Below are 27611 nucleotides of genomic sequence, written 5' to 3' on the forward strand. Positions count from 1 at the left end.
TTGAATGATTGCGTGAATGAATCTCTGTTTATGATTCTTGTATAATAAAAACTTAGGGCCTGCCAGCTTGCCTTTAGGACCGAGGAAATACAACTAGCAATTTCCTCTTTTCTGCTTTCTCATGTTTTTCCTTTGCCCAAGTGGCGGTTTGGGTAGTCCTGGAAGGAGGGAGGGAAAGAGGAATGTGTCCACCCCATCAAGCTGAGAGAGTGGGATTTTGTCATCATGTAGCCACCTAGAAGATTCCACAGCTGTCTACTTGAACTTGCTGTAGTCAAGTGCAAGTTCAGTGGGGAGGAGGAGTGAAGGGAAGTTTGGGTCAGGGGATGGCTAGCCCCACAGGAGTTGTCCAGGGGCTTGGCAGGGAGGACTCCTCAGCAGGTCTTGCCTGGGGACTCTTCAGAAGGGCCCTAATGGGTACCACGATGAGCTCTCATTCATGTATCAGCTGCCTTGGCAGAGGCCCTGTTACCTGGCACCAGCAGCTGGTGGGCCCCACCTTCCCAGAGAAATTCATCATCATCATCATTGGATACAAAAGAATGAATTTGTGTGTCAATAACTGTTAGCTGCATCAGTATGCTGTGCAGGTTATTCTGGGAGCCAAGCCCATTGAAAAACAAGGCCTGTGGGCTTCATGCTGGATATGGAGGGTCCTGCTTTCAGTGTGCTCAAAGGCTAGTGGAATCCACAACCCAACCTAATGATGGTAGAAAGGGCATCACTCCTAGCAACCATTTCTGAAAGTCTGGCTGAGCCATGAAGAGGATAAAGTTCATCTTCGGGGCCTATGCTCTCCCTCTGTGACGCTTACTTTTTTCAATGCCCTTACATTCCTAAATGGAAAGAAAACTATCTTCTTGGTTGAATTCATAAGTAAGGTATTTTGTAAGTTTCTAAAGTAATTTGTTTTTCCTCCTGTAAGTATTTGAATTCCGAAAGACACTGCTCAAAGAAGTAACGATTATGCCCTTTGATTTGATAACCTCTCTTGAAGAATAAAGTTTAAGGAAAGAATCAAAAGCAAGAGGAAGGAGGAAAAACTCCAAAGTTGCAATAATAAGGAATGGTGAAATCAACACAATTGAATGCTATACAACCTTTAAATACCAAGAAGTTTGAGGCATATATACAAATCTATAAGAAATGATACTGAAAAAGAAAACTAGATCATAAAATAGTTTATGCATTGGTTACATCTGATTACTGTTTGTAAAAGTATGTTCATTTTTATACACTGTTAAAGTGTTCTGTATCACTAATCTGTGTCTAGTGCAATGCTTTATATGTGATAGATATTTAATAGTATTTATTGTGTGAATGAAGGAACCAGGAGAAAATTTAGAGAAATGCTTGGAATTTATGTTCATCAAATTTCTTTCACTGTAAAGCTGCTTAAATGCATAACAAAAGAGATTTTAAAAAGATCATCTTTTCAGTTTCATGTATATGAAAGGAAAGGAAGGAAATATCAAAACGTTAAAGTAAGTGGTATCTGAGTCATGAACTACAGGTAATTTCTGTTTTCAGTTATCAACTTCTCTGTATGTTCTCAATTTTCTACAATAACCATAATCAAAGAAAATGATTTGTTTTAAAGAATCATCCTGAGATAGCAAGTTATAAGCCCAAAGGAATGAATTTCTGTTGTTGAAATTGCAGGCACTGTGGTAAGCTTGGGGGTGGGAGATGTCTGGCATCCCTCAAAGCTTACAACGCAGACCATTGCCAATCCTGCCCTCCTACATATACAACTGGCTTTGGCATTCAGACTTCAAAAGTGAGAAGCAGCCACTACAGCAAGTCTGATTGAAGCCTGCATATGTTAGGGAAGCATGCCTGTGTTTTAGATCATTAATGCTTGGGAAAATAAATGATATTGTCATCTTCGAAGGGTGCAAAGAAAGCATTCATGGCAGTGTGCTTTTAGTAGTGAAAATTGAAAACAACAGCAACAACAAGAAAAACCAAAAAACAAAAATGTCCATCATAGAGAATATAATCCCCAAAATTCAGATATGAAAAACAAAGGAAATTTATGGTTCCTTCATCTTCTTAGTTAAGATTAGAATGCATGGAGAATGTTCACCTTAGGAAAAACAGGACGATTGTTGAGACTAAAAGGTATGAAGTGGTCATTCAGAAAAGGAAGATTGTCTTTTAAACATGATCACACCTACATTACCACTGGGTCCAGGACATATTGGAACTGTATGTATACTGGCGATATGTACATCACTGGAAAATTCACCACCAAACATGAAGCTAGATAATGTTGTTAAGTACTTAGTTTGAAAAGTAAATTAATTAATGTAGAAGCTAAGATATTTTAGAGAATAACTGCTGCATAATGTACAGAAATAAAGTTATAGCAACCAACCAACAAGACCTGGTGAAGAGATCAGAAAACCTGATATTTGATAATGGAACACTGACAGTATAAGTTCTTTATTTGGCTTAAAAAAAAAAAAATCAGCTTCCTAGGCAAAAAGTTTTACCACCCAAGTAATAGTTTAGGAGGTACTATAACAAAAAGAAACTTAATTCGAAATCACTATCATTTGGAGGTAAAACCCATTTAATTTTCAACTTAATTTTTAATTTCTTTTAAAAAGGAATTTAGAAGATGCTCTAAATGAAACCCTGTGTTTATGTAATACCTACTTCTACTTAATACTACATGCTAGAAGATAGTAACCTTTAGCAGAATTTAGATACAGTTTAAATAAAGCAGTGTTGATAGGCTCAGAGTAAAGCATGGCTGTGTATAAAGGGGTCAACATCCAGTCTTGGACTGCAAAGTGGCCTCAGAACGCTGTTGCTTTGGAAACAATAAAATTCAGATAGATGTAGAATGTACAGTAGCCCCCTTATTTAAAACTCTATGCCGGAGTTGTAAATCAAGACCACATCTCTGTCAAAAAGGACTTAGATTCTCCAGGCAAGAGACGGGTGCTTCATTCTAACTGGTATAATTATAAACACCAAAGTTTCTGAGATCTATAATTGCAAAGAACAAAGTTTCTCAGTGAATTGGAAAGCAGTAGTCACTCGAAGAAGGCAGCTATTATGACACTTTACAGCTGCAGTATGTCCTTAGGGACACTGCATCCTGTTAACTGTGCAGCTGGCTTTATCTGTGCCTATTCTTCTAGCCTGATGAATGGCTAGGCGGATTGTTACCTTCTTGGTTTGAGCTAATTTTTACTTTCTCATGGGCAAACACTATATGAAGTGCTTTGCATACATTATTTTATTTAATCTTTGCAACAATCCTTTGCTAGCATCCTATTTACAAGGAGGCTTGGAAGTGTTTAAAGTGGTTACTTCAAAGTCACACAGCTAGTAAGGGGCAGAGCCATTTCAAACCCAGTACTGCCTACCTCTAAACCTAGTCTTCTTAATGTCTATATTTCAATCAGATCTAGAAATTAAAGACTATTCAAAGGAAAATTGACAAAATTCATTTTGTGGGGAAGTAGCAGGCTCATGCAGTCTTTGTATGTAGGACTGTAGACTGGAACAATTTTTCTAGAGGTCAGTTTGGCAAATACGTAGTTTTAAAAAATTAAGTATGTACCCTTTGAGCCAGCAATGAATCTTCTAGGATTTTAACCTAAGAAAAAAATTTTCACACTGTGCAAATGTATTAGAATTATAGCATTGTGGCTAAAGAGATATGCAATACAAGTTAGCCATTTTCATGATGAAAATATATTGTAGATTAAGAGACACCAGATTATCAATGAGTATCAATGAGTATTTATAGTGTGATTTTATTATGTAAAATTGAATACCTCATTGTATTTATACGTGTAAATATAAAGTCTATGTGTGGAAAGGTATTCATTATGTTTTCTCTGGTCCAGTAGAGTTTGTGTTTTTACTTCTTTGTAATTTTCATCATTGTTTGAATATTTTGTGAATTCGTTTCATTATTATAGAACAAAAAACTATTTGAAAAAAAGTGTCAAAGTTAAATCAGTTCTTGCTTCGGTAACTGGCGTGATATGTACCCTAGCAGGATGTTTTATAGCACTGGGATTCTGTTATCCTTTAGAGAAAATTCAGTAGGTATGTTACAGATTCTGGTCAAATAACTAGTATGTTTCTGTTCAACCAAAAGATTATTATTAATGTATGAGACCAATAGGACCCAGATTAAAACCAGATCTATCTGGGTTATAAAAGTTAAATGTTGTCTTACATTTTCATTTAACAACTCTCTTCAAAGCAGTTTTATTTACTAGGAATCAGCCCTACCTGTTGTACTTAGGGAGTAAAGGAACTTTCACTTAAATAGCTAACCTAAATGGATTTCAGAGAGGCTTCCGTGGGGTTCAAAAAGTAAACCTAACTAAAAAAATCTTTTGCCTCTGTATTAATGGTTCCTAGGGAGTTAGTTGGAGTAAAAAGGGGGCTCATTTAGGAAAAGTAGATGGAGCCAGAGAGGTATTGAAAAAGGCTAGAGGAGAGACCACTTGTGTTCTTAGAACCCCAAATTGGGTTCTAAGCTCGTGAAAACATGTTCAACATCACTAATCATTAGAGAAATACAAATCAAAACTACAATGAGATACCACCTCACACCCATTAGGATGGCTACTAAAAAAAAAAACAACAACAATATAACAGGTGTTGGCAAGGTATGGAAAAATTGGAACCCTTGTGCAGTATTGATGGAATATAAAATGGTATAGCTGCTGTGGAAAATAGTAAAAAGTCTCCTCCAAAAAATTAAAAATAGAATTACCATATGACCTAGCAATTCCACATCTGGGTATATATCCAAAAGAATTAAAAGCAGGGTCTCAGATATTTTTACAACCATGTTCATTGAAGCATTATTCACAATAGCTAAAACGTGGAAGCAACCCAAGCGCCCAATGATGGATGATTAGATAAGCAAAATGTGGTATATACATATGACGGTCTATTATTCATATGTATATATGAAATTCTTCAATATGCTACAATATAGATGAAACTTGAGGACATTATGCTGTAATATTCAGTTGCAAAAAGACAAATACTATATGATTTCATTTACGCAAGTCACAAAAAGACATATACTATATGATTCCACTTAAATGAGTTAGTCATACAGACAGAAAATATAATGGTGGTTGCCAGGGGCTGGGTGGGAAAAATGGGAGTTATTGTTTAATATGTATAGAGTTTCAGTTTTACAGAGTGAAAAGAGTTATGGAGGTGGATGATGGTGATGGTTACACAACAGTGTGAATGTATTTAACCACTGACCTGTACATTTAAAAATGGTTAAAATGGTAAATATTATGTATATATTAACACACACTTGTACACAAAAAAAGGTGGGATATAATTGTTTTGGCAAATTATTATGCTTTACAGAAGAAGAAAAAAAGTCAGAGAGTTTTACTTAAGAAGGAAACTCATTCTGGTAAAGGAGTTTTTTCTTTAGCATCTGTGGATGGTTATGGCAACATAAGTAATGCCCTACGTTTCATTCACCATTCGACAAAATCTCAGCACTGCATGTCCTAAGGATGCTTTAAAGTTAATTGACACTGAGCTGCAGGCGTGGAGCGAGGAGAAGAAAGCCGGAAGAAGAGATGCAGGTGTTATTAACAGTTGAAGCTGCAGAAACAAAACAAGTTAATCTGAGAAGAAAGGACGGAAAAAATAAAACTTGATGATACCATTTTATGGCTTTGTAAAAAAGGAGCAGACAGGAAAAGTGCTAGCAAAGGGAAGATAAGGCAAATGATATAGATGACAGACGAAGAGAGCAGAGCCTCAAAAAGGAGGACTTAGCAGTATCGAGCACTGTAGAAAGGCCACACGATGGGAAGACTGAAGTGTCCACTGGGTTTGGCAATTGGCAGTCACTGGAGTGTAGCCCCATAAGAATCAGCATTACCTGTACAAGTGGCTCACCTCGGAGGCACTTTCACACAGTCTAGGTTGGACTGGAGTGGGAGTTGGGTCCTACAGAAGGGGACTAAGCTGTCTCTTATTGGGGATGAAAACTCTGCAGGTGGTTAGAGGTCTTTCTAAATTAGGTGAAGGCAAGACCTAGGGCCCCAGTAATGGGTCTTCCACAAGAACTGGTTGAATGAATATATATATAAGTGAATATATAAATGAATATATAATATATAAGTGAATATATAAGTGAATATATAAGTGAATATATGATGAATGTGGGCTAACGATTGTTTAATGCACAAGACAGGAAGAGGAAGATGATCTAGAATATGGCAGTGAATGATGGCAGGATGGAGTACTTGCTTCTGGAGCAAGTTACCCACTGCCTCAGAGAGTTGCCAGGGAGGTTGATGTTTTCAAAGTCAGGTTTCAGTTAGGAGAAGGGATATGAAGGCTTAAGGATTTACAGAGGTTGTTGGAAATCAATACTGGGTAGAAAACACTGGAAGAGAAAGAGCAGAAATCGTTGGGAGACAGCAGCAGCAGGGCAGGATTGAGGTAGGTGAAGACAGCTAACTGGGGATGAGTGCAGGAAAGGATAGATGTATGCTTCACAAAGCACTTCCGCAGCCAGTGACTCATTCATCCTTAGGACAACTGAGGAGAGAGAGCGGTATTATATTGCCAGCCTTTGGAATGAGGGATGCTTTCCAGATAAAGCCATCATGGCACAGAAAGCCTGTTCAACAGCTGTTTGATTCCTCTGGTGACAAGAAACACTCTACTTTTGGAAGTAGCACTTCCATTATAGAATAAAAAAAGCCAGTAGGAAAGAAGAAAAGTGTGGGCCCCCTTGAGGGGAAAGCTCTGTCAATGTTAGACATTTTGGGTAATTCATAGAATTGCAGAGCCAGACAAGTCAGTCAGATCTTTTCATCTGTAAAACGAAGGGGGCAGATGATCTTTCTTTCTCCTTGTCTAATAGCCTGTGAAATCATCTAGGCAACCACCCCCCCAATTTTACAGAATAAAAACCGAGGCCCGCGGGATGTGTCTAGCTCAAAGTAATACAACAAATTAGTGGAGAGACAGGCCCAGAACCGACTCTTCCCCAGAAGAGTCGTCCATAGGGCCTTTCGCTGATCCGCAACCTTCTCTGAGAGATAAGACCAGCGGGAGGCTGCAGGCCCGGCAGCCTAGCTAGCTGAAAGCACCCTGGGGCTCGACACCGCTTCCCGGCAGCAGTCAGAGGAAGGCCCCGAGGGAAGGGGAAGAGTTAGGGCCTCCTTTCCCACACTTCATTAGGACGCGCGGGCCGGGGCGGGACCGCGGCAGCCCTCCCCGGGGCCCGCGGCCGGCAGAGGGCGCAGGGAGGCTCTTCGCCCCGCGGCCAGGAGGTGGGGAGCGCGCTGTCCAGGGCGCGCCGTCGGAGCTCTCGGGCACCCGGTCGCAGCGGCCCAGCTGGGCCCGAGCGCGCAAGGGCAGCGCGGCGGGCGGGGCAGCAGGGAGGGCGAGGGGCGGGGCGGGGCGGGGCGCGGAGGGGGCGGGGCCGAAAGCGGTGGGGGCGGTGGTGGCGGCAGAGGAGGAGGAGGAAGAGGAAGAGAGAACATGGCGGCCGCGGAGACCGGCTGAAATGCCTGTTCTTCAAGCCAGGGGAGCGGGAGTCTGACGCGATTCGCCCAGCCCTGCCCTCAGACGGCTGACCCGCAGCCTCGAGCGCCCCGGCCGCCCTGTTCCCTGCTGCTCCCTCGAGCGGAGCCTGCGCCGGGTCCGTTCTGCATCCCCCTGCGGGGGGACCCCTGCTCCGGAGGAGGGGGCCGGAGAGCCGCGGAGGCGGCGGGCTCCCGGCCCGAGGAGCGGCGGAGGCCGCGGCAGTCCCGCCACGGTCGCGGGCGAGCGCGGCGCCGGCCAGCGCGGCCCAGTGGCGGCGGCGGCAGGTGAGTGGCGGGCGGCGGGCGCCGAGCCTCCCGGTGGGTGCAGCTGTCACGAGCCGCGCGGCCGCCGAGGCCCTAGGGGGCGGGGAGCAGCTGGCGCCCCTCCGCCCCCCGCTCTCCTTTCTCTCCGTTCCCCCTCCCACTTTCCCCGAGTTCTCCCTCGGCCTCGCGCGGCTGGAGGGGGCGGAGGTCGCAGCTGTCACGGGCACCAGCTGGGGGCTGCGCCCGCGGAGGGAAATCGCTGCAGCAGCGACTTCTGTGCCCCCTTTCCCAGTTGCCCTAGTTAGTGCGGACAGGGCGAGCATCCGCGGAGGGTGCGCGAGGCTCGCGGCCGCCGGCCGGGCGTGGGGAGCGGCGCCCCGAGTCCGCCGGCGCTCCTCGCCGCCGAGAGGGGGAGCCGGAAATCAGCGCTGGCGCCCCTCGGCCCCTGGTGAGCGCCGTGACCTTGGCCGGCGGGTTAACCTCTCCTGGTCTCGCCTGCACGGGCTGCGAAATGGGGATGGCCATGGCGCGTCTTTCCGTAAGCGCAGCCTTCGACGGCGCTTCTCCTTACCCCGGCGCACGGGCTTTTTTCTTCTCCCGATGAGGGATTTCTAAGGAGAAATGGGGTGGATTAGTGAGATTTTCCTATTAGGGTTAGGGTTTGGTCCCTTTCTTAGGATTCTGCTGGAACGACCTAGGAAGGGGAGCAAACATGGTGATTGGACGATTGGGAGGTGGGATAGGTTAATGGTCAGCGACAGAACTCGCGCCGTTCCCTAGTCTCTTGGAAGAGAAATGGAGAAATCGAGACTAGAGACACCAGGGTCCCTAGTCCTTCTTACCCAACGACGGTATTTCATTTTATTTCATTTCATTTTATTTATTTAAAGCAGTCATTCCCATCAGCCAGACGCTGCCAGGGCTGACGATATTAGAGGGAGACGGAGGGTTTAACAATAAATGCCTCTGTGTGTGTGACAAGGACAGTCCACGGTACAGTGGCCGCAGAGTTTGGTGGGGAGGAAAACTTTAAACCGAAGCCTCTTTTTAGGCTTTCATGCTGGGCTCTCTCTTCGTTTATTGTAGAGGCGTTGAAGAGGCAGGTGTCCTTGTGGAGGTGACATCTTTTCCTTTTAAGACTGAATTTTTAATGTCGAGTGTGGTGATGGTGAATGAAGTGTTTTTGAGTGAATAACAGTCCCAGCACCCTCTGTGGATGTCCAGAGTAATCTCTGCGGCGATGATTTGTGAGGACTGAGGCTTATACTTCAGTGATTAAGAAATCTTCAAGTGTTTGTGTAAATAAAACATTGCTGCGGGAAAGCTTAGATTATACTGGACTGTTGACAGGATGGATTTCAAGGGTTAAATTTGAGGTGTGTCTCTTCTCCTGGAATTGGTTGGTTTGTCTAAAAATAAAAAAAAAAAAAAGAAAAAGTTGACCAAAGGGGCCTCTCAGCTTATTTCACAGAAGCTGTGATGTAGTAGGAAGGGGGTCAGATTTCTACATGTTGTGAATGATGTGAAAATAATGGGTCTTTTGGCCGCTTAACTAGAAATAGTTTTGGGTTAAAGGTAGCAGTGGGTGTGATCCAGCTTAATAAATGGACATTCCTTGGACTGTTATAAACTAGATACAACTGAAAGTGTTTCTATTTTATCTCTTATAGTTTGTGGAAAGGTCTAATTTTGTTTTATGAACTAGTATCTGAAATGTTTTCCCTTCATTTCTTATTCAGACTTTATGCTTTGGGAACAGTGGCTCAAAAATGGGCCTTAATAGTGAATATATGGTTTGGAGAGGAAATATAGGGTTGCTGCTTATGAGAACAAATGTGTTTGGTTTGATTTTTGTACACATTTTGCACTGATATTTTATTACATTTAACTCACAATGTAGTTTGATTTTTTTTTTTTGCAAAGCTTGAATTTTGCATAATTTAATAGTTAATGTTTCTCATTTCTTAGAAAATCTGTAGGATTGTGTCTGTTAAATTGCTTTTTGTGTGGTTTAAGCCAAGGGCGTATTTCAGATCTGCATATTTGAGTAAGTGGTTTTATTGAAAAAAAAAAAAAAGCCTGATGGAACTAATGGTGATTGTTCCACTTAAACTGGGATTATATAGACAATGCATTTTCCTCTCTCTTTCTGCCAACATTTGTTTTTCTTTCTCCCTCAATTCCAGGGTTTCATTTCTAGAAATCTAGGCTGGAAACAGAAGCAGCAGTTTGTATAATCCCAAGAATTTGCTTATGCCAGGAAGCTGTAAGGGTAGCACGAAGAGGGTGTGATATAAAGATACTGCTACTATTTAAGACATCTAACCGTTAAGAGAGTCTCGGGTCAAACTACGATTTTTGTTGAATTTCCTGTTTTCTGTATACGTGTTAATCCTTTGGTGGGCAGAGGATTGGGTTGCTGTGGTGCCGACTGGTATATGTTGTGAAAGTGTTGGCAAAAGTTCACGCTTTTGTTCTGTAGGGAAGGGTGGTAAACAAGCCTAAATAATTTAAAGATGTTCCCAGGATGGAATGTTCTCTGCATGTACTCTAGATCCTGCTAATCCAGGACTAAATGTTGAGTAAGTGATGAGGGTGGTGTAGAGGTGCTGAACGGTGGTGGGGAAGAGAGGATGTTGGACTGTATATCAATATGATTTAGAATTGTTGTTTAAGAACATTTTAACCTTCCCTTTTCTGTTGCCATCTATTTCACACATCTTTTAGTGAAATACTATTCTATTCCTTTAATTTGTCTTTTTTGCCTATCCTCCAAGGGCTTCACATTGCTCTAAAATGTTGCATGCCTTTCGGGGTTGGCTTTAAACCCTATGGCCTAAAATAGTCTTCATTTTAAAGCAAGTATGGGAGATCAATACAAGTACACACCACCAAGTAGAATCCCTTAAGTCATGGTTTGTAGGAGAGCCTCAGGATGCTTGGTATTGCTGTCCTGGCAGTGATTTTTGCCTTCTCCCTGTGATAATCACAGGAATTCTCACAGGGCCATTCACTACTTTCATGGCAGAGGTCCAAAAACATGCGGTGGGCTCCTTTTTACAATTCCTGCAAATATTAGGCACAGAGGGGACTGTGAGATGGGATGAAATACATGTGTTTTAGGAGTTGAACGACAGAGCACTATATCCAGTCTGGTTTGCAGAACTGTACAAATTTCTCCCCACCTTGTACAACTTTTCCACCTAGACTGTAGGGAAGGACTTTATTGCTACTCTCTCAGGTTAACCAGTAGCTTAGCCCTTGGTCACTGGTCACTGAGGGTGGACGTCGTGGTCTCTGGCCTTTTTTCTTACTGTCGGAGATGAGGTCTAGTTATTCCAAGCCTTCCCTTTTACCTTTGTATTTTAATTAGACTTTATGCCTTTCTTTCAACATGGAGTCCGAGGTCATAAAATGGCTTAGTGGCCACCAGGTACCACTCTTGGTTGCTTAGTTTAAGAAGGAGGTGCAGATTGTTTTCCTGTGTTTAGTTCTGGACAACGCTTTGTGGGTACACAATTTTGGATTAATATAGAGTATTAGAAATGATTATATTTCTGCAGGATACATGGTTGAATAAGATAAATTATTACAAAACTCTGACACCAACATATAAGTCCAATTTGAGAAGTGCAACTAGAGTGGGTCGTTGTATCCATGCTGCCTCCCCCGTACCCCCATCTGCAACACAGTAATTTTGAGGCTTCTCGAAGTGACAGGCTTTTAGAAAAGCTTAGTGTAGTTTTTATATTTTAAGGATAAATAGCTTTTGCCAAAACAGAAGCTTTAGTCACCCAAAGAGTAGAAGACACGAAATTAATCAGTGTAGTTACCCCTCAATCTTAGATATATTTTGATCTAATCACTCCTTGTGGGTATATTTCAGTGTGGAAAGCAGGGAAGTTTGACTTTACTAAGAAGTCTTGGACCTGACCATTGGGAACAAACAGACTGGACTGATAACAATAGATACAAACACAGAGATGAAATACACCTATTAACAAGACCAGAATTCTAATTGCACTGGATTATCCAGTGTTTCTAGAGTGATGCTTCATTTTTGTTCTTCTGACACATAATTTTGAGGCAATTTTTAAGCTTCTTTTGGAAGTAGAGGTTTGACTGAACAGGAAATGGTGTCCTGATCTCCCAGATACTTAGTAGATATAACCTTGGGCAAGTTATTTAACCACACTAAACTTCAGGTTTTCATGTTTAAAATTGGAATAGTGTACTGACCCTCGGATTGCTGTGATCTTGAAATTAACCTGTTGTATTAAATAACAAGATGTGTGGAGCATAATGATTGGTATATAGTAAGACTTTATATTTCCATAACCTAAACACATCACTATCTAATCCATCACCAAATTCTCTGAATCCTTCCTTCGCAGTTTCTTGGATTGCCCCCTTTATTTCTGGTTCTATGATCTGGTCCTCCAGTCATTTTGCACACTGAGTAATGAATGCCACATTAACTCTGTGGGCTTCATTTTCTTTATCATTAAATGAACATATGGTCTGATTTCACATTTCTTCTTGTGCTAAAATTCTATGATTTGTAGGTTTATAGTTGTTTGCCTGCATGCATTTGCCTCTCTAATTCAGCCTACATACAAATGCTGAAAAAATTCCTTTCTAAAATGTTTTTTGATGTTATTGTTTTTAATGGAGACTCTGTGGACAGATTTATCAAATGTAAATTATTTAAACTGTTCTTGTATTTCTCATTCCAGAAAATTCGCTGCAGATGGCATATGCAGAAATGCTTTGTAAACTGTAAAATGATACACAAGTGAAGACAGTATTATAATCACAGATATCTTCTTTGATTTTACATGTTTCATTTTCTTTATTTAAATTGTATTTTCTTTTCCTTTATCTCTTGAACTTCAAAAACAGAGTCAAAGCTGGTACGTTCTCTAGAAAGCTTGATTTTTATCACTCCCTTATCATCAATTAGTTTGTTCTATATATTTTTTCCTTTCTCTCTCTTTTTTTTTTTTTAATGAGATTCTCTTTTCAGTATATGTTGAATTGGTTTTTCTAATTAGATTGAGAAATCCTTGAGCTGGCATGAACCACAATATTTAGAGTAAAGGAGCTTTAATAGTAATTTAGGACAGCCTCTTTAATATTACGGATGAGAAAACTAAAACCAGGCATATGTAGTAAATTTTCATGGGTCATGTATGTAGTAGCATTACTTGGGCAAGAACTTACTCACTCCACTCATTTTTATGTATATTTAAGAATAGACTGTGTTTTTTTTTTGTTGTTTTTTGTTTTTTGATAGAAGTTAGTACAACAAGAGTTACTTTTTGTACTTGAAAGTTATCGCAAAGAGATTTAAAATTTTAAGGATTCTGGTAAGCTTTTGAGTAATGTATAAGATAGGAGGAAATGAGTATTTTTATTTTTTAGCCAAAAATTGATTGTCAAATATTGTAATAAGGGATTAATTAAGGCTGCTTTCCCAAAAGCTACAAAAGCATCTGGAAATGTCTGCTTTTCATGTATGGCCCGCATGCAGTCAGAGTTGCCAAACACTTACTGAGTGCTGTCGCTGAGACACACTGTACTCAGGTACTGTGCTTGCTCCGCATATTACATTTTATAAACAAGGAAATAGGGCTCAGGGAGGTTAAGTGACTGGTGTAAGATTGCATAGCTTGTAGGTATTAGGGATGACATTTGAGTCCAGGTCTTCTGACCCGAAATCACAAGCATACCTTTAAATTGGCTTCTCTCCAAGCATGTTTGCCACACTTGGCCACATTGTATCCCTTTTTTTCCCTTTCTGGGTAGCCTCAGTCTGTTCTATAGATGTGCAGTGGGAACTCCAGCAATCCTGTTGCTTTCTGATGACCCAGAAACCATAGATACGAGTTACTTAATGAAAGTGTCACTTTAAGATTTTTGTGCCGTTTCTCATCTCACCTTTGTACTTTAGTAATGTTGATTCTTTGGTGCTTCTGTCTAGGTAAGCTTATCTTTGAATCGTTGGTTTTGGGTTCTTAGCAATAAAATACTGCCTCTCAAGTTTTGTTAGTATTTAAATAGCTAAAGCTTAGTTTGTTTGCTTTTTCATTTGGAATAAATTGCTTGGTCATTCTCTGTTTCTACTTGTATTTTGAATGGTTGATCTTATTCTGATAGCTTTAATATATTACATCTCACATTTTTAGTTTACCTATTTGGTTAAAACATTTACATGCTTTTATTATAAAGTATAGATTTGATTGTTTAACAGTAAGAGATATTCTATTGTGAATGTATGTGTGTGTGTATATAAAGATAACATACTGTATTTGACCAGATAGTTGAAGGATGAAATGTCCTTGCTTTTTGAAAGCACCTGTTTGTGTAATACTGGCTGTGCTTTGGTGAATTTGCAGGAAAAATGGGAAAAATTATTTGTTCTGCAAAGTAAGTCATAACTCGCTCTCCATTCCAGATGGTACAGTAAGTCTGTAATTGAATTTCTAAGTAGTCACTCAATCATTTATTCAAGGCCTAAGTATATGAGTACTTACTTTGTTCAAGGTGCTGTGTTGTTAGAAGATAAGGCAGTTAAATGATAAGATATAGACCTTGTTCTTAAGGAGATTATGACCTAAGAGAGGTGATAAGACGAACACACAAATACCTATAATACTAATTGAATGTGATGAGTGCTATGAGAGAGGTACTAAAATAGTACTTTGAGGATTCAGGAAAGGGAGCAATTATTTTTCTGTGAGAGGAATCGGGGCAAGTTTCTTGGAGGATTTGGTTGTGGACCAGAACATTGAAGGTGGGGGGATGATCTCCGTATGAGTGAGGGCGAGGAGAGCAGTCTATTCAGGAAGATTCAATAGCAAAGATGAAAGGACAGAAGACAAAAGAGTTATCTTGGGAGTGGTGAAGGGGGAAAGTGCAAGGAGGGCCGTGGCATCCGCTGAAGTGGGGAGAGGACCAGATGTTCGAGGTGCAGCAGTGAGACAGTGCGGGATTCGAATGGACAGAGGTGGGGCACAGCGAAGTATGTAGATCCAATGAAAATGAGAAATGTCAGTTTTCCAAATTTATATGGATCTTTTTTGACAATATTTACACCCCCAATTTTGTATTTTTATAGTTTTTAAAATGTTTCCACATGTAAGGGTTACCACACTGGGAACTTACTCATTTTTATGTATATTTAAGAATAGACTGTGGGTTTTTTTTTTTTTTTGATAGAAGTTAGTACAAAATCTTTTTCAGTGTCTTACACTATTTTTAAAACAATGTTATCATTTTGGCATTTTAAAGAAGATACAATGGACTTGTTTTTTAAGTGTGAAAATGTTGTCTTTTTTTAATAAATACTTGTCACTGTATAAGTGAGATCGGTTATGCAAGCTGAAAGCCCCTGACTCATTATGGTTCGTGATTTATTTTACTGGTTTATTTATGCCCTGCTGCGATCCACAAAGGATTTAAGGCAGGTTATGTCATGAAGAGTCATGGACCTTGTTCCAGCCCTCTCTATTTGACTGAACTGCTGGCCAACATTACGCTGAGGGAACAGTGTTGAAGACAACTGGTGTCACAGAATGTGCTGTCATTATGTCTTTTGCCAAACTGTTAGTAATTCAGAGATGGATACAATATATTATAATTAGAATACCTTTAAAGGTAATGCCTTTAAATTTTGGTAGCGTGCAAGGGAAACTAGTTAGGAGGCACTGAAGAGAGCTTTGGCCTGTGGGAGCCCAGGCATATTTAGAGCAGTGGTCTCTACAGTATGGTTTAATAAAATTACCTGGAAAACAGGAGAAATATTTGACATCTTTGAGGAAGTTACTTTCAGTCTGTTGTGATGTTTTAGTTTATAGGGGAGTAGGTAATTAGATTTTTGGAATCATTATTTTAAATAGTGGATTCCTAACATATTTTGTATTGTAATGAGGAGTCATCATGCAGATCTTTTGTATAATATTTCATAGAAATTAACTGGTATTTTGAGCAACGGACTTAGGAATTGTCTAACTTAAGATGATGTACTCATTTTTCTTTTACAAAAACTCAAATGTCCCAGATTTGCTGACCATTTCTGTGACAAGTAGCTGTGAAGCTTATGTTACCGAGCAGGTATTTATGAAAAATAAACACACTTGGTCTATCTCTTTGGGGTAATGGTAAGTTCTTAACAGTAACTCAAAAAGTAACTACCTTCAAAAACAAAATAAAATTTAATGTTATGCTGAGAGGTAATTGAAAATGGGTATTTGGAACTATATCCATCATTATTGAATTTAACTGTTGAAAATGCATGTGTTAACTTTATGTTTTTAAATATGTACTTGGACTTGGAAACAAAATTTTCTAACCTGTATAAAAACCTTTGTAAAAAAGGAGTTCTAGTGGTTTTTGAACCCATCTGCTTAAAATATAAAAAGCCAGTACCATCTGATGAGTTAGTAAGAACAACTGATTGTCATCAGGAAATATTGAAATGCACTAGCTAAATTTTAGCAAAAACCTTTGCATAAATGGTGAATGGGATTGAAAATTGAATATCATATTTTTTTTCAGTGCAGCAAGTGATGCAAGTCTTCCCTTTGGTTTTATTCATCTTTGTGAAGTCTGTTTTTTAGCTATGATAACCATTAAAATAAAATAAAATAGTTTTTTTAATTATAAAAATGAACTTATTATAAAAATGTACTGAATTTAGAACCAGACTTTCAAGTTGCTGTATTACAGAATGTGAAAGCAAAATTAAAAAATAGCAAATCGTGTAGTTGCATTACTTTCACCAAAAATAGTGAATAAAAACTTAATATTTATTAGGAAGAACACAAAACTGTGTCATCAATAAGTAAGATAAATGTTTAAAAATTATTTCTCATAATAAATTTTCTTTTAATTTTTATTTTTGTGTATGCTTTACAAGGTCATAATTTATTGGTCTGGTGTGCATGGTATATAAATTATAAATAAATAAATATGCATCTATGGCTTCCTATTCAAAAACGTTTTAACTATTTGGTGTATGATAAAAAATGGTTATGACTTTATAGCAAGGATTCTTAACTAAGAATTCTCGGAGTTCATGGACTAAGAGTTTCTAGATCAGCTTTAGGGAGTCTGTGAACACAAATTGTTTGTAAAATTTTGTGAGTCAATGATGCACTTTTCTGAAGAGAGGGTCTGTAGTTTTTACCAAATTCCCGAAAGGGTCCATGACCTTCCCAAAGGTTAAGAAACGCTCTTGTTAAGGACTGGGACCTCAATAACTCCATTCATCCATTCTTGCCCTCTTGCCAAGTTTAATGGATATATCTGATGTCATTACTCAAGCCTGCAGTGTGACTGGATTTGCAGTCTCTTTTTCCATTTTGCAATAGATGTGATTGCAGTGCCTTTGGCCTTTACAGATGTTTGAGTTCTATTTGTTTCATAACTACCTGGCCATCGTTACTTGGCTGCTTTTAAATATCATTTCCCACCTCTATTCCCCTAAATCCCAATAAAGACGAGTGGATCTTTTGTTTGAGTATGGAGACGGGAATGCATACATGTATGGAAGAGCTTAGTATCAAGTATTGGGAGACCCTGCTGGGTAGACTGGAATTCAGTTACTGTGCTTTAAACCTCTTTCTAACATCTGAATCGCAGCTTTCTAGAGTCCTTTAGGGTCTGATTTGACCTACACTAAAACCACTTTTCAGTTTCTCTCAGCTCCATAGATCTGTTCCTCCCAGCTTACCCTGATCACCTTTCTAATTTAGGCCTACTTACTGCGATAGTGTCCAGAGTGGTCTCAATGTCCCCAGTGAGTTTCTCCTTCAATTGGTCCTAAATTTTGTTTTGGAGTGATCATTGTAACTTTTATTTTCATTGTGTTACTTTGCTTAAAAACCTTCAGTGACTCCTCATCATTGTCAAGATAAAGTTTTTCCTTAGCCTAGAATTTAAGCTTTCCAGTATCTGGCACCAACCTACTTTTCTCTTCTCATTAATCTCCCTCAATAAGTTGTTCGAAATAAAATTGGCAATTTACTGTCACCTAAACATCCCTTGGACTTCTTGGTTTCCACCCCTTTATATATTCCTTTCCCTAGAATGTTCTCCCTTATCCTAGTCTATACCTCCTAAAATTCTACCTACTCTTTAGGACTCAGTTCAGCTCAGATTCCACTTTGCTTTTTTAAGTGTTCAGACTAAATTTGAAAGTAATCTCTTCCTTCTATGAACACCTTTAATTTCTAGTTTTCTTATTATTCATTTGATACTCTATACTACTTTGTACTCTGGAAGTTTTTATTTTCATGTGTTCCATCTCCTTAATTAAGGTATGAGAATGGCAGAAGGGGATCATGTTTTATATTTTGTCCTCTGCAATGGCTTATGCATGTAAAATTAAAATATTGGCGAGTCATGTCGATTAAATCATAATACTAATTAATTTAGGGAAATAGACCTTTTTGTATATATGCCTAGAATACGCATATATAACATCTAGGGAATCTTTTTATCCATTTTAGAGTATTTGGGAAATTGAGTTGGAAATCGTATATTGCTTGGAGAACATGTAGTCCTTACAGCATAAAGAGTTGGCCGTTAAGAGCTATGTACAAGTGTGGGGTAGCCTGGTCACTCATTATTCTCCAGTGTAGAACCCCACCTGCTGTGGGTAACAGAAACTGTGTTCCTTCTTCTCTCCTTAGCTGTGCTTAAGACACAGATTCCTAGTGTCTTGAAGATTATTACACTTCTGTTCAAATTTTTCAACACATTCTTCTCAATTAAAGTACTTGAATTTGAATGGTAATATGGTGCACCATGATGTTGTTATATCTTAGGGTTTCTGCCCTTCAAGGAGATTATAATCCCTATATGGGGGTCTCATTTGCTTCAAATCATACATGAATTTAAAAATAATATAAAAGATGTCATGTGGGAATATATAACTTGTTGCTGAGATATGTGGAAATTCCTCTAGCATTTACTATTTTTAGCTCTCACAATTTATCAGGTATACTTGTTTCTGCCTTTATATGTGTCTTCTCATCAACCACATTGTGTATTATAGAAGGTAGAAGCCATTTATTATACTAGTTTTGTGCCAGTACCACAGTGCTTTCATAGTGCTTTACTCATAGTGTACATATAGTATGTTCCTGATCATGCCTTGGAGCCTAGTGTGGTCTGGGTAGGCTTCTTGGAGGAAGTGGAATTTGAATTAGGTATGTAGGATTTAGAGCGATGCTTAGCGCACAGTCCCAAGGAACTTGAAAAAAAGGATTCCATGATTAAAATAATCATGTACTTTGGTACACTCTCTGTAACATGGACACTCCTTGGTTACTGTGCCTTTGGCTCTGAAGTGACCCATATCATTTCCTCTTATAACAAGAAGTAGTCACAGGACACTGCTTAAGAGGCTAAGAAATGCTGGCAAGAACGTGAGTGTTTGGTGAGCGGTAACTGTCTTTGCCTCACCAAAGCAGAATTACTTTCTTTCGAAAGATGACTATCAGAATCAGTAGACCCTGCCTGGAATCACTGAAATAAAGAGGAATTGTTTTAATGTGTCAGTCTAAATGAGATTTTTATTACTGAATTTATTTATAAAAAAACTTGTAGTGCTGAATAGTAGTGCTTGGGATAATTAAGGGACAAATTTTACTAATGTCTCTACTTGAGAAGTAGGTATTATAAATTGTTTTAGTTTGGATGGTTTTGCTATCATCTTTATAGGTGATATTTGAAACAGGTAGAAAGTGATTGGCTTCAGTAAATCTGATCCAGAGCCTTTCTACATGTAGTGTTTGGCTGGTAAGATTATGGAGTGAGAAAAGTGAGATTGGATATAAAGGGCTTGCAGATATTGTTGGAAACCTTTTACTGTCTGAGGATTTCATGAAAATTTCCTCTAAGGTCTCTGAATGTCTTTTTTTCTTCCCTCTCATCAACATATGGCTAATTAAAATCTATTTTCTCCATTTTTAATTTGTCTTCTAATGTTTGGTTTGATAAGGACTGTTGGGTGGCGGTTAAAATGTTGGCCAACTATGCAGGATTAGGAAGCCCAGATCTTTATTTATACATGCGGCTTATTTTTTCCTGAAGTCATCAACCTGAACTTTAGCTTTCTTTTTGACTGCATTCCAATAATTTTCTTTTCATATTAAAAAAATAAACATGTAAAACATGATTATATTCATAAAATTCAAAGAAATGAAAGTATATAGAGTTAAAAGGTGACATTTTCTGTAGTGAATTATATGGTAGCTGTTAATTTAGGCTGTCTACTATCAGGTCACATTATCCTCCCCCTTGACCAAGGGATGGGCAGGTGATCTAGGCTTGGTCTGTCATAATTCTCCATTTCTTTGGACACAGTCATTGCTACAGGATGGTCAGATGACCAAAGCAGATTCAGATTTGTTTTTGAGATTGAAAAATAGATGTTGGATAAGAGACTTATTTAATTGTCATAATTTACAATTCCCTTTCTTCAGATGTTTTTTGTATATTGGGCCCCCCCCCCAAAGCCTCTCATTCATATTTGTTCACTTCCCTTATGAGATGCTTGTCTTATTTTTATTGTTTCCTAGCCATATATGCTTATGATGTAGTTGTATTTACACTAACTAGCAATGGCCTTGGTAGGCAGCCGACCCTGCTACTTAGTTGTTTCAGAAAGAAAGATATGAGATACCTACTATTCCAAACCCAAAACCTACATCGTATATATATACAAACATATACATATACACATATATATACACACACATATATATGTTTTAACAGATATTTCTAGACAATTTATATCTAATAACTTTACGTAGCTGCCCAATTCATTTAGCTCAGGAGTGTGTGTCTCAATTAGATGCTCTGAATGCTTAATTGAAGTAGTTTTACGGCAAAGATAAATATTGGAAAACTCATGTTTTGAGAATTTTCTGAGTCAAAATCATTGCGACTATATTGAATGGCATATAGAAAACTTAGGGACTCAAATGGCAGTTTTTCCGTTTGATACAGAACCACTTTCAGAGGAAAAATTTGGCCCCATAAGAAAATACTTTCTTGACTCATTTCTGCATAGAGGTGGGTTGGCTGCCTACTTAGACATCTTTAGTGGTTAGATTTCCTTAATTTTCATAAGAGAAAGTTAACTTGATTCTGCACTTGATGGAATATGAAAGTATATAGTCTTCCTGTAGTTGTCAATATAGAACAGCTTCACTCTAGCAAGTATATATCCACTTACCTTGCTGCCCAATTCTTTCAAAGACCTAGTATTCAGAAACAATACTCTTGAGGATTGCTTAAATAAACACATTTAATACATTGCTCTAGAAACAATCAGAATTTTTACTTGGATCAAGCCAGAATACCAGAGAGCTATGTATACTGATTGCATTGTTTTAGACTGGAGTAGAATTACTTTTACAGAATTGTTACTTGGTATAATGCAATCAGCCTTTATTGAGAGCCATTAAAAAAAAACAGCTTTGTAAAATTTAGTACTTAATGTATAATTGCGAGGATGTTAATCTCTTTTATCGCAGTATGTTGATGTTGTAACTGCTGCTACTGCTATTACTATTAGCAGCTGATCTGCAGGACTAAGACAAACTAAAATGAGCTAATAATTGATAGACAAATATTAAGCTCTTAGCTGAAGGCAAGTGCTTTTTGCCCAAAGGGAGACACCATTATGGAAAAGGGGTTATGTAATAGGATCGTGGACTCTGAAGCCAGATTTCTGGACTTGAATCCTGGCTCTGCTACTGCCTGATTGTGTGTTACTTAACCTCTTGGTGCCTCGGTTTTCTCACCTATGAAATGGAGATGATAATTGTACCTACTTCACAAGTTCGTTGTGTGAATTTTGTGAGTTTAAACACATGAAATGCTTAGAACATGGCGTGGCCCAGGACAAGTGCAATGAAAATGAGCAGCTTTTGTTTTTCCTCCTCATTTAAAGTGTGGTAGGAAGATACACATAGCAAAATTTACCATCTTAACCATTTTTGAGTGTACAGTTCAAGCTGTTATTGTTTTTATCATCATTATTATTAGAACCCATGTAGGAATTTTTTTTTCCAGGTCTTGGTACCAGGAAAAGCTGTGTTTCCTTTGACTGGGTGGTTCGTTCATGTTATGTAATCATCATGACTCTCGTAACCTGTGGTGTTTCTCTCTTTACGGGGCAGCTCAGCATCAAATGTGTGGCCCTTCCCTTTCAACTGTATAGGGCCTTGTGGCATGTAGTTTGTGTGGTAAATTTACCTCTGACTTCATCTGATTTTCCTCCCTTATTTTCTCTTTGCCCCAATCTTGTCATTTCTTTCTTTTTAATTCTGTTGTACTCTGTGAGCTCTCTCAAATCCTTTTTGGAATAATATGGAAATAAACAAGTAATCTTCATTACAACATGTGCCCATGTTGAAATTTCAAATTCATTGTCATTTAATTTACCTTAAATTAGCTGCTTCTTGATGATAGGGAGGTGCTATAATTTTCGTTAGCATATCTCAGACCTCATCATAGGATAGGTTACTTCTGGGAGGGTTATTGACAGCTCATCCTGTTGATGGTATGGGTTTTCTTTTAAACTTTAATTACAAAAGTGTTTCTTCTTGACTTTTCTTGTTTGTTTTTTCCCTTAATCTTTGCTCTGGCTGTCCCTTACAGATTTTTTATTTTATTTTATTTTATTTTATTTTATTTTATTTTATTTTATTTTATTTTATTTTATTTTATTTTATTTTATACTATTATTTTTTGAGGGCGAGGAGAACTTTAAGAACTTTTAACCCCTTAGTCTTTAAAAATGCTCCTGAGAGCAGCCACTACCATTCATTTAGTGCTCCTTTTCCACCAGGTTCTGTGCTACGTGCTTTATATACATTGCGTAATCCAGTCATCGTAGCTACCCTGTAAGTCCAGGCGTCTTTATTTTGCAATTTACTTGGCTGAGAAGTAGTGAAGCAGGGATTCAAGCCTTGCTTAATTCCAATTTTGTGCTCGTAGTTGCTTGGTTCTCCTGTATCTGTGAAAAGGGGTGTAAATATAGCTGCCATGTCTATCTTGTGGGGTAGAGGAGAAGTTATGTCTGAAAATGCCTTGAAAAATATTATAGACGTTAAAATGAGAAGTGTGCTGGGCTAACAATACACAAAGAAAGGTGGAAAGTGGAGGTCTTTGCCTTCAGTTAAGTGATAGTGAAAAGTTTGGATGGAGAGAACCTTCTGGCCATTTTCTAACTTCTGTTTGCATTACTGTTGCTGTTGACAAGTGGGAGAGTTACCTTCCCTTGTTAAAATTGACAGAAATTTTATGTGTGGTAAATGTCACATGTCAACAGTTGCTTAAGAGTCTCTGGGTGATGTCTTGGTTTTACTTCATGGGACATATATGTATGCTTAGTACAGATTTTTAACTGAAAGAACAAGAGTATAGTCACAGTTCTTTTTCTAAAAAAGTACATAATTATTAAAAGTAGGGGAAGTGTAAGTGAATTTGTAACATATTTCTTTAGCTGAATAGTGGTATTAAATATTTTAAAAATATTTTCAATGCCTTTTTTGTATGTCTGAGTACTTTATAATTAATAAAATCATTAAAGGGCTGATCACTGATGTTTGCATGTGTAACAGACTAAGAAAGGAATGGGTTATGAGCCAGATGGGAGTTAGAGTAAAAAAAACAAAGAAAAAAGAAATGGGTTTAAAGTGAGTACCTTTAGGTCTGACCATCAGCAATTTATCAATTTATAACCTTCAATAAATTGTTATGATAAATAGTAATGAGTACATAGAAAACTGTTGAGAAGAGATCTTTGACCATTTCCAGCTCGATGGCAGAGGGGATTGTGATTGATGACTGATGTGTGCCTGGCGCAGACATGCAGAGTGTAGGAATATGTGCTTTGCTTTTGCTAAACCTTGGTAGTGTATTTATCAGAAAGCCACAGGCTGATCTGGACACATATTCTTGGTAAATGCTTCTTGCAATTCTGTTAGTCTGATTCATATTGTCTTATTATATTTACTATGATGAAATATCTAGGATTTCATTGTGATATGCCCAAGAAAGATTTCCTATTTATTTTTATTAATTAATTTTAGCTATAATTCACATACCCTAAAGTCACTCTTTTAAATTATACTATTCAGTAGCTTTTAGTATATTCACAAAATTATACAACTATAATCACTAATATCAGACATTTCATAACCCCCAAAAGGAATCTCATGGATTCACATAATATGTGACTTTTTGTGTCTGACTTCTTTCACCTTGCCTAATATTTTCTTTTTTACTGTATTTCATTTATTTATTTATTTATTTATTTATTTATTTATTTATTTATTTATTTATTTATTTAAAAAGCCTACAGCACCCGGTATTTCTAGGTGGTCTCCCATCCAAATATTAACCAGGCTCAACCCTGCTTAGTTCCAAGATCAGATGAGATCTGGTGTGCTTAGGGTGGCATGGCCATAGATGCCTAATATTTTCAAGTTTCATTCATATTATAGCATGTGTTGATACTTCATTCCTTTTTTATAGCCAAATAATATTCTGTTGTATAACTATACCACATTTTGTTTATCCATTCAACTCTTGATGGACATTTGGGTTATTTCAACTTTTTGACTGTCATGAGTAATGCTACTATCAACTTTCATGTATAAGTTTTTGTATAGACACATGTTTTCCTTTGTTTTGGTTATATACCTAGGAGTGGAATTACTGGGTCATATGGTAACTCTATGTTTAGCATTTTGAGGAACTACAAAACTGTTTTCCAAAGTGGCTACACCATTTACATTCCTACTAGCAGTGTATGAGGGTTCTAATTCCTTGCAAATACTTGTATTATATGACTTTGATCCTAGTTAAGTATGAGTGGCATCTCATTGTAATTTTGATTCGTATTTCCATAATGACTAAGATGTTGAGCATCTTTATATATGATATATGCTGATTGGCCATTTGGACAGCTTTCTTAGGGAAATGTCTACTCACATCTGCTCATTTTTAAATTTGGTCATTTGTCTTTTTATTATTAAATTTTAAGAGTTCTTTATATATTCTGGATATAAGTCCCATATTAGATATATGATTTGGAAGTATATTCTTCCATCATGTGGATTGTATTTTTAATTTCTTGATGGTGTCCTTTGAGGCATAAAAGTTTTCAATTTTGATGAAGTGCAGTTTATCTGTATTTTTCCTTCTTATGCTTTTGGTGTTATAGCTAAGAAATCCTTGCCTAATCCAAGGTCATGAAAATTGATGCCTATGTTTTTTTTCTCAAGAGTTCTATAATTTTAGCACCTACATTTAGGCCTTTGATCCATTTTGAGTTCATTTTTCTATATGGTATGAGATAGATCTCAATTCTTTTTGTATAGAGGTAAAGCTCATTACCTTCTAAATGTATGTATCAGCAAGACCTTCAGATTTACTTCTCTTAATATTTTAAATAGTATCTGATTTTTCTGCCACTTCATTAGTTTTACCTCTGACTCCCTGCTAGTGAGCATTTCTTTACCAAAGCCATATTAACCTTTGCACTTATCACAGAATGTGCAAATTAGGAGGAAGTTTATTGATCATATAGTCAAAGCTCTTACTAGAGTAGAGCCCTCAGCATCTGCGGCAGAAGGGCTTTCAGCTTCTTCCTGGAGGTGGTTAGTTCCAGAAGATGAGCACTTAGGCTCAGCAGTTTCTCTGGTCAAGTCTAGCAGCACTTGGCATATGTAAGGAAGCATTTACATGTGCTATCAAATCAACAAGCTCCTGGAACTGTGTGGCTCAGGATCTGTGACTAAACTTATCCTGGTATGAAGCCACCCTTAATTCATTTGACCAGTTTAGTTGAAAAATAGCAAATTTTAATTTCTTTGGCAATAACAGCTATGTCAACATTGGTAATAGTCTTCATTACCTGCATTTCGATTGAACTTTATGTGGAGCAAGTAAAGTAAGCAAGATTCTAGTCTCTGGCAGTTGTGACTTAAAATGAATAATATTAACAGATTAATAAAATTAGTGTAAGATACTGGATAATAAAATGTAATCATAAATAGAAAGTTAATTTTTTTTTGGCTTAAGATTTTGATATTGAAAAACATTATGGTCATTTAGTAAAAAAGTAAATATGATTATGTTTAGTATAATGAGTGTCAGGTCAATCTGCAGAACTAATAGTGATATTAACTATCCATAGTTTAAAGACAGAGATGGTACAGGTTCAGTGGATTAAGAAGCAAGTGTGAGAGCCAAAAGTAAGGGAGCTTATACATATCTTGACCCCTGCTCAAATTCCCAGCATCAGAATAATTTAGAGTTGTCAAATCTGGTTTAGCATTGAGAAAGAGCTTATCTTTTATTTAAAAAATTATTATTAAAAACAAGTTTCCTGTGAAGTTTTTAAATTATTAAAGGTGCATTTAGGAGTAATTTATTTTTGGGACATTTATTTTGGCACCCTTTGTTAAATTTATTTCTCATTTGGTATTTTTGAGAGATTAAAGGTGATTCATGTTAATAAAACTTGAGTAAGGCTATCTTGCTTTCTTGCTTGTTCATTTTTGTCCCTCTATATATGAAAAGAAAATGGAATATTGTGGAAAATATGGAAAGATATTTAAAAGTAGAGGGAAGAAAAAAAGCAGAAAGCAAATAAAATAAACAAGTAACTAACCATATATAGTCCTGTCCATAAACAAAGCTGTTAATATTTTAGTGGACTTCTGAAAGGTACAGTTGATTTATAATTTTATTTAGAATTTTTGCTGTTTTTTCCAAAGTAAATAATTCTTTAATTCACTGGATCAGGAGTTAAAAACAAAAAACAGACAAAAACAAACAACAAAGAGAGACTCTCAGTGAATCTCCTTCAGGAAAGAAATTGTTCTTAGTTCTGTCACAGAGGAAGAGCCCTAGCAGCTCAGCCGTGGGTGGCCAGTCGCGCCGCGTTGTTCGAGTCTGACCTCCTAGGTGCCGGTGGTTGGTGGTGAGTAGCCTGAACCTTGTTCTGCATGGTATAAAGGCACAAGTGAAATGGACCCCGACCTATGAAATATATTTTTTCTCTTTGTGAATACGAGTAGGTTTTTCCTTTATTTAAGGGGGAGCAAAGACAATAACTCATTAACCTGTAAATGGAAAAAAAATTTATGTCACTGTTAACTGAGCTGAGCTAATGGCCACCCTTGTGAAATGCTAGTAATAATTATATTAGTGGAGATGCCTTTTTAAAAACAAGTTTGACCTGGCCCCCTTTAATTCTTCGTCCGGTGTCTGACCTTTTCCTCTCTTCTTCCACTTGTCAGTGTCATCTCCCCTTTCTCAGTTCTCCCTCTGTTTCACCCATCGCTATTAAACTGCCTCTCTAACCTTTTTTCCAGTGTACTCTCTTCTTTCTATTCAGCTTTTTAAAAATTATTTTTAAGTATGTCTTTATGTATACCAGTGATTTTTTTCCTATATATCCCCTTCAACCACATATACACACTATTTTGTTTAGACTACATAGTATTTTGATTATCTGTTGAATTTGAATGCTTTACGTATAACATGTATTCTGTTCAGTAAAATATAGGTCCCACTTTTTCCTCTTGACTTAAATTTATCCCATTTATACACTTTAGTTATTATGGCTCTCGTAGGGATTTGAATGAGGATTTATTTTTTACACTTAAAGGCTGATGTAAAACCATTATGAATCTTATTAAAGAAAACCCAACATCTCATTTGAAAAGTATGGTAGCTATATTTACTCAT

The 27611-nt window shown here is 37.8% G+C and overlaps 1 protein-coding gene and 1 pseudogene across 1 annotated transcript in view; one reads left to right on the forward strand and one right to left on the reverse strand.

Annotated features, from left to right (window-relative positions):
• The first annotated feature begins 7484 nt into the window (after nt 1–7484).
• The window catches only part of NCOA1 (nuclear receptor coactivator 1), a 189106-nt gene continuing 168979 nt past the window's right edge, over nt 7485–27611 (forward strand). Inside the window, exon 1 of the mRNA XM_036223966.1 lies at nt 7485–7847. The gene's annotated coding sequence lies outside the window, so the exon portion shown is untranslated. The remainder of the gene's footprint in view (nt 7848–27611) is intronic.
• Nucleotides 24205–24322, reverse strand: LOC118605732 (annotated as a pseudogene).

This window comes from Rousettus aegyptiacus, unplaced genomic scaffold (assembly GCF_014176215.1).
Source record: "Rousettus aegyptiacus isolate mRouAeg1 unplaced genomic scaffold, mRouAeg1.p scaffold_m13_p_7, whole genome shotgun sequence".
Taxonomy (NCBI): Eukaryota; Metazoa; Chordata; class Mammalia; order Chiroptera; family Pteropodidae; genus Rousettus; species Rousettus aegyptiacus.